This window comes from Chenopodium quinoa, unplaced genomic scaffold (genome assembly GCF_001683475.1).
Source record: "Chenopodium quinoa cultivar QQ74 unplaced genomic scaffold, ASM168347v1, whole genome shotgun sequence".
In the NCBI taxonomy this organism is placed as follows: Eukaryota; Viridiplantae; Streptophyta; class Magnoliopsida; order Caryophyllales; family Amaranthaceae; genus Chenopodium; species Chenopodium quinoa.
Window position 1 is genome coordinate 930837 of NW_018744988.1, and position 11369 is coordinate 942205.

At 35.0% G+C, this 11369-nt stretch overlaps 1 pseudogene; it reads left to right on the top strand.

Moving 5' to 3' along the window:
* Nucleotides 1–3099: 3099 nt before the first annotated feature.
* Nucleotides 3100–9202, top strand: LOC110706552 (annotated as a pseudogene).
* Nucleotides 9203–11369: the final 2167 nt, after the last annotated feature.

Consider the following 11369-nt stretch of genomic DNA (forward strand, 5'->3'; position numbering starts at 1 on the left):
TACATACATACATACATACATACATATACATACATACATATATATTATTTCCCATATAATATTTCCCTACTTTCAAGAATATTATATATTATTTTCATTTCCTTAATCACTGTGAAATATGAGAAACAGACCCATCATTAAGGGACAGAGGGTGTACTTTCTACAGAGTAATATATTGGCTAAACTAAGAGATGCAATCATGGATCATCTGGTTTTAATTATTGAAAGAAGTTGATCATTCAACAATTATAAAAGACAATAATTCAAATTTTTCCCCAGAAAAGCTTTTGCGTGAGACCGGACTCACCGTGAGTTTGACTCATCTAATTTTTTTCGTTTTCCTTAAGATTAGGGATGTCAATGGGGCGGGGCGAGGTGGATGTTGGCCTTCCCATCCCCATCCCATCTAAAATTTTCATACCCATCCCCACCCCCGCGGCGAGTCTAAAATTCATCCCCATCCCCATCCCCGCCCCGGCGGATACAACTCCAAAACCATCCTCGCCCCACCCCCACTTGGATATCCACCCCCACCTAAGACCCGTCTAATCCCTGCCTCCTAAAATACACAATCCTTCATAATTAAAAAAGATTGCAAAAAGAAAAAAATTATTGTTAATATTACACTTTTTATTTATTTATAATATAGGTGTATTACAAAGTATATTTACTATTTTATTTTACATAATTTTTTTATAAATAGTATAAAAGTATATAATTTTGTTTTTAAAAATATATGGATGTGGGGATGGGGCGGGTACGAAGTGGGGCAGGGCGGGGATGGGGATGGGGCGGGTACAACCTAAAATCCACCCCCGCCCCATCACCCATGGCGGGTATGGTTTTTATCCCCATCCCCGCCCATCACTCGCCAAACCAAGACCCATCCCCGCCCCGTTAAATGCCCATACTATGATGATAAAAAAAAAAGAATAAAAATTCATCCAGAGCAAAAATTCATAAAGAAGAGAAACAACACCAAATTAGGCGAATGTTAGGGCCATCCTATCCAACTTTCGGGCATTAAAATACGTTTTAGGCGTGGATGATTATCATACGTTGGGGCGGGATGAGGCGGGTCTCCTATTTGACCCGCCCCATTGACATCCCTACCTAAGATTGAAGAGAAACAACACCAAATTAGGTGAATTGTAAGGGGCAACGACTCATCTTTGTGTTTGCTATGACAAGACTATAAAAGAACACGTGGCTTGTTATTTAACTCTGTTTTGATCTTCACAAATTCTCAAAAAAGGCGGGTGTACGTTAATTTATTGTAAAACGGGTTAAAGTTATGTTAAAAATAATTAAAGTCACCCTTTATACTATAAAAGTTATTATTTTTCTATTAATAAATTTTATCTTACAAAAAACTTATAATGTATTAGATTAATCATATTAGTCTTTATAGTATGTAATCCCGTATCTATGAGAAATTACACATTAAAATAAAATTCAAACCAACGACAAATTAAAAGTTACTCTTTAAGTGGTTAAAGTTACCATAAAAATAGTTAAAGTTACACTTAAACTGATCATTTACAATAAAATTAACGTATACCCGTTTTACACTAGACTTATTCTTTAATTTTATGGTCATCACTAGTGTAGGCGTCATTCGAAGCGCGCCTACTTTAAGCATGTTGTGAATATGCTTGGCACTCATAGGAAGTGAGAATTGACATTATACGATTGGGGACAAGGAAAGTAAGGAGCCGCCAACTAGTTTTTAAGGAACTTGTAAACCATTCATGGATCATTTAAGGCAACCATGATTAAGGGACAACGAAAGGCAACAACGATTGACCCGTGAAGGTTACACCCCATTCATAATCCATGAGATTACTAACTCCATATGGTTCGGAACCACGAAAGGAGGATCGGGGATGATGGTATGAAGTGAGTCATGGAGTCACATTCGCCCGTATTGGTCTCTACTTGATTCTTATTGTGAAAAGTGATCCCTGCGATCTCAATGGCATGCAAACAAAGATTCAATTTGCTCTAAACTAATATTAGACTAAATTGGTTGAAATATTAATGTAACACATAATTCTAAGATATTGTGATCACTTGATTAAGAAATAAGATTTAAAAGGAACCTAAACCGGTTGTCCAAATTATCTTATTAGTCGTGATTTTCAATTACATATTCGGATATTCCCTTTAAACATGCAATATGGTGATCAACAATAAACAATAGAATAAACATCAACATTTGAAGCAATTTAACAATAATAATGTAAGTCAAATCAAATCATAATAATAACCCTAATCATGATACTAGCAATAAAGAATAAAAATAAGAGCAATTAAGTGATTAATTACTCACTTCCCGCGTTTTCTTGAATTACTACATCATGAATAAACTGTTAGTAACTTCAATAAAAATAAATCAAATTGAAACAATTAAATTTAATAAAAAGTAGAATTGATTTGGTCCAAACCCTCAGTTAATTCTACATTTCACGCCTTGGCTTAAGTATAAAACTTCAGGTCAAGTATGGACTCCTTGGAGTGCTTAGGGGAAGTATATGAGAGAATAGGGAGGCTAGTATTTAGGCTAAAGAGAGAAGAGAATGATTTTTGGTGTAGGGAGAAAGAGAATGATTGTTGGTGCCCCGATATTGGAGAAACCCTATTAAAATGCCGCGTCACGGCATGCGTGCCGCGACACGGCGCAAGATACTGTGACACAGTGCAGAATACCACAACACGACGCGGAATACCGTGACGCGGTGCACATATTTTCCTAAAAACAGTCCAGATTCATTTTATTCATTGCTTAATGACTAAGAATGTGATATTTTATGCGCAGTTTCAGCTATTCCGAATTAATTTTAGGCCTAGAGTTTTTATTATTTATTAATCGGGCTTAATTATTAAATAACACAAAATGAATTAAAAGGATTTGGGCTAGGATATGAGTTGGACTGAATTTGAATAATGATTTGACTGATTTATTGACTGAATATGTTTGACTGAACATGGGTTTTAAGCACTCCCGAGATTAAATACTCGACCCGACCAATAATGTCGGTAAAAGTTGTTCATCACCGAGTTTGGTTTTGGGGAGACATTTTTAAGTGTTTACAACTAGCAATGTCATGCAAACATTAAAAGATATACTATTACAAGACTAACCATGACCTACATAGAGAACAAACTACACCCAGTCATCCACCATAAAGTAGTCAATCGACCCTAATTAGTGAACTAGTCAATTTAGAAGAGTTGGGTGAGGATAAGGGAATCTCCTCTCCCAAATTGTCACTAACAATGAGCTTAATGTTTAGGAAAAAGTCACAATTGCTAAAAAGTCATTAACGTTAGACTTTGGGCATCTCCCGCGCTTTTAAGCTTAACTCAATCAAAATGGCGCCTTTCACTGCCCAAATGCTCATAGGATTTTGAGGAGAGAGAAATTAACCCGAAATTCTCAAAAAAAAAAAAAAAATGGGTGTAGAAGCTAAGGAAGAACAATGGAAGCAGAAATTTCCAGCATTTCCATACAAACCCTACTCCATTCAACTCGATTTCATGAACTCCCTCTATCAATTTCTCGACAATGGCGGCATTTCCATGCTCGAAAGCCCCACTGGTAATACCCCCCTTCCCTCTCTTTCTAGATTATTCTAGAATTTTTTCGAAATCTCAACAATTTCAGATTTTACAGGTACTGGGAAAACTTTAAGCATTATTTGCAGCGCATTGCAGTGGCTCGTCGATCGGAAAAATCAGCAAAAACCCAATTTAGGGAATTCATGTCCGTCCGATGATGAACCCGATTGGATGCGTGAATTTGTGGTAAGTAAAGAAAACCCAGTTCAGGAGAAGAAGAAAATTGGGGTTAAGTCAAAAAAGTTCACTGAGGCAAATCGTCGAACTGGTGGTGTGGGTGATTTGTTCGGCAATGAGAGTGAAATTGGGAAGAATGAGAGGGTTGAGAAGGGGGGAAATGTTAAGGGGAATGATGGGAAATTGTTGGATGATGACGAGTTTTTGGTAGAGGAGTATGAGAGTGAACAAGAAGAGGAAGAGGGTGGGGTGTGTAAGAGGAAGGGCTCGATTAGCTCGTCGAGTGATGAGGATGAAGAGGATAAATTGGATGGAGAGGAAGAGGGTTGAAGGTTTTCTTCTGTAGTAGAACACATTCACAGCTTTCTCAATTTATAAAAGAGTTGAATAAGACTGTGTTTGGTTCTGAGTTGAAGGTTGTCTCTTTAGGTTCTAGGAAAGAATCTCTGCATCAATCAAGGTATATAGACAATATAATCCATGATTTATTTACATCTTCTGAATTTCATCCATATTCATCTTATAATTTTTGAAAAAATAACTCTTTGATCCTGATACCTGGCAAAACTTGTTAATATTTATCTCTATTTAATTTACATCGGGCAGCTGTGCATCATATGTATGATAGTATGAATATATAGCATCCTCTAATGTTATTGAAACCTGCAATTTTTTTTGGCACATTTCTTGCCAATTGCCATCATTAGTTATACGAAACCAATAAGAATCAGATTTTCTGAGATGGAGTTTTGTGGCATTGGTGTTTTCTAACTGTATTATGATAATGGGAGGAAGTTTGCTCATTTTATATTTAGCTGTGGCCTGTGGTTACATTCCTGCTGCTTGGCGGCAAAGTTGTATTCCGTGTTTCCTAATATTTTGCAATTTGGGATTTTCTCCATTTATGTTAATTCAGAGGTGCTGAAGATTGGTAACCCTGCTAGTATCAATGAACGTTGTTTGGAGCTGCACAATAGTAAGAAAAATGGAGGTTCAAAGATCAAGGTGTTGTGATACCTTGCTTATTTGAATTTGCTTTTTCAGTTGATCCTGCACTAGAGATAGTTGAACAGTTTAATTTGTGCTCTCATTAAACCTTATCAACTCATCGCTAATATCATTTTAGTACTTTATTATTTAAGCATTTGAATGTCACTTGTATTGGACATGTCAGTTGTCTAATCATTTGCTTAGTCTACATGTATTTGTGGAAGGCAACTATATGATCGCTTTCTAGAGCAGATACTGTCACATTGGTATACAGTCTCACTTTTTGAATGTTCTGGTACTTGATTCTAAGAGAAAAAGTTTATTTGGCTAAAATGTTCTTCCTTAGCCCCACATCAAATGAATCCTCACCAGACTCATGTGACATATTAATTAGCCTAATAATTATACTCATTCTAAATATATACTACGGAGAACTATGATTATCACGGAGTTTGATTTATCCAATATTATAACCATTTTGATTTCACATGCCTTTTCCTGCTTTATATTAAGAACACCTGTGTCAATCTTGGATATAAATCAACTAAGTTGCAGATAGTTTCCTGGATAAATAAGATTTATATGTATGATTTATTTTTACCCCTTTGCGGATTATCATCCATTATCAGTTTGAAGGTTCCATGCGTGTGTTTTTCTCTATGTAACATCATTCCAATATCAAGAGTCTGCAGAGCCTCTTCACTTGATGACTTGATGTTCAATTTATTTGTTTTGATTGGGGCAAGCCCCATGATGCATGTCTGAAGCTGCTGCACTTTTTTACTGCTTTCCAATTCAATACAGTCTTTTTGTTTTTGCGGGAATTGTGTTTAAATGAAATTTCTGTACATTTTGCATACTTTTGTAGTTACCTGTAAGGTCTATAAGAAATAGGTTAATTTTGTAACCTCTTAATCTCTCCAACAGTTAAATGCTTAACTCTGTTGACATGGCACCTGCTGATTTCAGAAAGCTGGAGCCTGGAGGAAGGGTACGGCGGACAAAGGCTTCAGCAGGCTGCCCAATGCTTAGAAAACAGAAGTTGCAAAAAGGATTTCGTGAGTGATGTCTCTCAGCAAGAGGCTTTAGATATTGAAGATCTTCTTGATCTTGGTAGCAGATTAGGAACTTGTCCATACTATGGCTCAAGACGTATGGTTCCAGCAGCGGACCTTGTTGTGCTTCCTTATCAATCTCTACTATCGAAATCTTCTCGTGAATCCCTTGGTATAAATTTGAAGAATAATATCATTATAATAGACGAGGCTCACAATTTAGCTGATTCACTTATTGGCATGTATGATGCAAAGATTACTTTGTCACAGGTAACTTTTTCCTCATTCATAGCCCTATTAGAGTATTAGCAGAAGAATTCCTATCATGAATTGGCCATTCTTTGGTATTGTTTTGAATTGGACTACTGGAGCTCTTTATATAATGAAAAAAGAAAATGACAAATTTTTGCCATCAGTTTGACTGCTTGAGGTTCTAAAATTCAATTAAATTTGATTGTCATTTCAGTTGGAAAACTTGCATCAATGCTTGGAGAATTACCTTGAAAAATTCCGTAGCCGTTTGGGGCCTGGAAATAGGAGATATATCCAAATCTTGATGATCCTGACCCGAGCTTTCATGCAAGCTATATTCGATGAGGATGAAAACAAATGATAATGTAACTAGCAATGCTGTTGAAAGAACAAAAGGTCCAAATGAATCATCATGACAATAAATGATTTTCTATTTGCTTTGAATATCGACAACATCAATTTTGTAAAGCTCATAAATTATGTTAAGGAAAGCAACATCATTCACAAGGTGCGCAAATGTTTGCAGCATTATCTTATGCATGATCTTTTTGATTTCCTTGCATTCTTCTGTGTAGCTTACTGTCATAGTTTAATGCTCAGGTCAGTGGATATGGAGATAAGGTTACATGCTTGGAGAAGCAGATCCCTGGAGGTTCTATCAGTAAAGAAGGGGGAAGTACTTTGTCTGGATTTCGGGCACTACTTGATATGCTATTATCATTGACAAATAAAAATGTAGATGGGAGGATAATAGTCTCAAAGCTGAGATCAAAAGGACTGTCCGAGCAAGATGGATTCATCAAATATGTTATGCTCACTGGTGAAAAGATTTTTTCTGAGTTTGCTTAACTTACCTTCCATTGCTTTCTACTGTTACCTTGTGTGGTGGTATTTATCATGATTGTATAGGTTTAAATGAATGATGGCCTTTTTGTAGATTGTAAATCAAGCTCATGCAGTTATCTTGGCTGGAGGAACTCTGCAACCTATAGAGGAGACAAGGGAGAGACTCTTCCCTTGGCTACCATCACAAAAGTTTGCATTTCTTTTCATGTGGTCATATCATCCCTCCTGAGAGTATCCTACCAGTTGCCGTATCAAATGGGCCATCTGGCCAGTCATTCGATTTCAGCTATGCATCCAGAAACTCACCAAAAATGGTCCGTCATTTGCCCCCCTCCTATTTCATTTCGCAAGACTGCTATATTTTTGTTTTTTGTAATCCTGAGGACATTATGCTGAGTTTGAATACATATAGATTCTTTAAAGCTGCTAGGAATCAGATTACTCACAAGCAGATTTAGCTAAGATTGCAGAAATTAGAGAAAAGTGGGGGATAGTTTGTATTGAATTGATCAGTGTAACTACTCAATACAACCCTTTTATTCGAGAGGAAAGGAGCTCTCCAACTAAGCAAAAGCTTAACAATATAATTTACATAATTATTACAGCAGAGGCCTCTCACTTAAATACAATTAGTTTCCCTCACAACTTGCTAACTGAAACAGATTCTCCATTAACCTCTCTCCATAACAAACTTCTCATAACAAACTCCTCTAACAGAAAATGACACCTCAGCCCCTGCCTCATTAATTGATTTTGCTGCCCTTGCCATGCTTTCTTTCTTGCATAAGTAAACACTACTGGACACGTAGGCGCATCCCTTGCAAAAGCACGTATCTGCTCTGGTGTAGTCTTCTTAGTGACCTAAATTTTAATTCTCTGGAGTTGCTTTTGTTTTCTTGTTGATGTACATTCTTCTTACAAGTAACTATTCAGCCAAACATTTGAATGCTGAAAGTTGTTCTTTTTATGTGTTTTGGAAGTGCAGATTGAGGAGCTTGGTCTCATGCTTTGCAATTTGGTGAGTGTAGTTCCTGAAGGAATAGTTGTATTTTTCTCTTCATTTGATTACGAAGACAAGATCTATGAGGCATGGAGAACAAGTGGGATTTTAAACAGGATTACAAAAAAGAAGCGTTTGTTCCGAGAACCTCGAAGTAGTTCAGATATTGAAGGTGTTCTGAAGGAGTACAAGGATACAATTGACATGCTTTCTAATAAAGCCCTAAACGAAAGCAAAACATCTCTAAATGGTGCAGTGTTATTGGCTGTAGTTGGTGGTAAGATATCAGAAGGCATCAACTTCAGTGATGGAATGGGCAGATGTATAGTTATGGTCGGGCTTCCTTACCCTAGCCCATCAGATATTGAGTTGATTGAGAGAATCAAGCACATGGAAGGCATTGGTGACACAAAAGCTACCAACTCATTACAGGTTTCAAATAATGACACATATATTGGAGGAAATGTTAACGCTGGGTTTGACATTTTACGACGTTGCAAGCGAAGAGGCAAGGAGTATTATGAAAATCTTTGTATGAAAGCTGTGAATCAGTCAATTGGTGAGCATTATTAGTGCTTGACCTATAATTAGTTGCTTGCTTTTCAATCTTTGTTTATATCATGTATTCCAAAACACAGTTTTAACCTCATACATGTATACTTCTTCCCAACTTGCAGGTAGAGCAATTCGTCACATAAATGATTATGCTGCTATTTTGTTGATTGATTCACGGTATGTGTCTGACCCTATAAAGCGAAGTTCTTCACCCCAGCTAGCAAACTACCACAGTGGATTCAAGACCGTCTTATCTCTTCTACTTCCAACTACGGTGAAGTTCATAGACTGTTACATCAGTTCTTTAAGATTAACAAGAATAAAGTAAGGTAATGTTCAAAAATTGGAGAATCAGTCTTTAACTTAGCAAAACCAAGTACAGCCACCAGCACACCCAAAGTCTGCTCCAGCCTTGTCCACCTCTGAGATCATTCCCTTGTATAGATAGACGTAAGACAATAGATTTCTTGGCCAGATTCAGCAACGACAAGTTTGTTAACTCTAGCCATGATTTTTTCGCTGTTGCTCCTAATTTAGGGTTTTTTTTTTTTTTTTTTCCTTCCTTTTCCAGTAAGCTACATGAGATAGAATAGTATTGTACTTCTCAATATAAGTGTCCATGATACAGTACACAGCTATAATGCCTATAAACCTGCATAATTTCATGGTATAAAAATTGTAAGTCAATGCTAAGATCTTTAACCTTGCAAGCTATGTTAATTAATTCTCTTTCTTTCTTTTTTTTCTCATTTTTAAGCCCTTGTCCAAACATGTCTTTCTTTGTATGATTTAGTCATTTGAATAATTTCATGTTGTGAATTGAATTTTTTTTTTTTTTTGAAAACAAATCAATTCATTAATAAAAAGCCATCCGACATCTACATGTTGTGAATTGAACTTGTGTAGCCTTAATATGAACTAATCTAATATTATTTGTCATTTTGTAACCTAATTTGAAATTGTTAATGTTTAATAATTTTTTTTTAAAAAAAAAAATTAGGCTAAAATATAGAAGCTTAATTTTTGACACCTAGATGCTATCTTAGCTTGTACTAAAATTTAAAGTACTGAATGTGAATTATAGTCAATCATTGTGGAATAGTTAAAACCATTTAGTATAAAGAAGAAATTATCATTTTGTGTATTTTTGAAAAATATAAAAGTAAATTATAAAAAAAAGAAAAAAAGAAAACCATATAATCTACTAGTATAAAAAATAACATATGAGACTAGAGATTTAAATTGTCTTAAAAAAAAAAACAGATAAGATTAAATATCAATTTAAAAAAGAAAAAAAATTATGTTTTCAATAAGAAATTCATCTACTACGACACCACATATAATCAACTATTACAACAAAAAAAAATCATACAAAGTTTAAGATAAAAAACTCTTATTGGTTAAACGCAAAAGAGAGATATTAGTTGGTATATTAATACGCGTAAAAAGCCAAAGTTTATCTAACAAACTTTGTCTCCTACATATTCACCCGAGTACACGCCGTAGACTCCGAAATATTCATCCGGTTACATACCATCGTCTACTCTCGATTACTCACCGGATTCACCCGAGTACACCCCGAAGTCACCGGAGTACACCCCATCGTAGCCGCCAATGTCTCCAAATTACAAGCCGTGCTAAGCAAGGCACCTTTGACAGGATCTTGTTGCAGATTAGTTTTAATTCAGTAAAAACTTGTTAGTTTGTTGACAAATTGTAAAGCAATTTAGTTGAAGAGTGTTCTGTTGTTAATATTTGTTCATGTTGAAAGTCTGGAGACATTAGATAATTTCTTGTTATATTCTCTTTTAATTCCAATATACAAGTAATACACGAGTACTTAATTTCTACACCCTTTTCTTTAATCTTTTATTAAGCCATTTTTTCATCTCATCTGTTTTTTCTTGTTAATTCCTCTGTTGATTCTCTGTTAATCCCAATATAATTTTTCTTTTCTTTTTTTATTAATCTTGTTTTTATCGTTAAAGTAGCTATTTAATTTATTTTTTTTTAATTTATTCATATGTTATGATTTTATATATGCATATGTATTATTCAATATATGTCTGTTAGTCTAACCTATGATGCAGATTGATAATTTTCAAGTTGTATAATAGTACATGAAAGTCAAACCTAAAATCTTTAACCTAATGTCCTTTATATATGACCTGCCTTTATAATCCGTATTAAACACATCTTCTTAGTTTGAACAAATCTCTAATGTTATTACTTATTAGCCCTTATGTGAACTTTTTGTTTTTATGAATTATCAGTGCTTATGGCTTATCTAGTTTACTTTGTACTCGTAAATTTGTAATGTTATACAGATTATCGAGTTAAATTCAATTGTATAGTGATATCCCATGTGACCACGTGTATGTCAACTTAGAAATTTAATTGCAAAGTGGGTTCCATTTTTATTATTCTAATTATGATTCTCAACAAATTCAGTTGTAAAATTAGAGCAAGAATTCAATCTCAGCAGCTTACATAATGTCACCTGCCAAAACTTACTTGAAATGTCATTTTTTGTGTACTGTCCAAAAACTGACATAGGAAGCCTCTTCCACTGTACTAAAATTTCCTTTGTCTACTAAATGACATGTACAGACACTTTTATCTGATTAAGTACTGATGTTTCATTAATCTAGTCTTAGCTGCCAAGAACATTGATTAACAAGTATCAGACTTATCTCTTAATGAATGTCCAAATACTTTCTTTAGTCGAGAACTAGTTGTCACAGTGTCCCAATCTCTTCTCGTAAAAAGATAAATAGGTTATGATTTCGCTAAAACATTCATCACAAATGGAATGGCTGTGTTATGTCTGAAATCTTTTTATCGCTGCATTAAATTAAAGTAATTTGCCTATA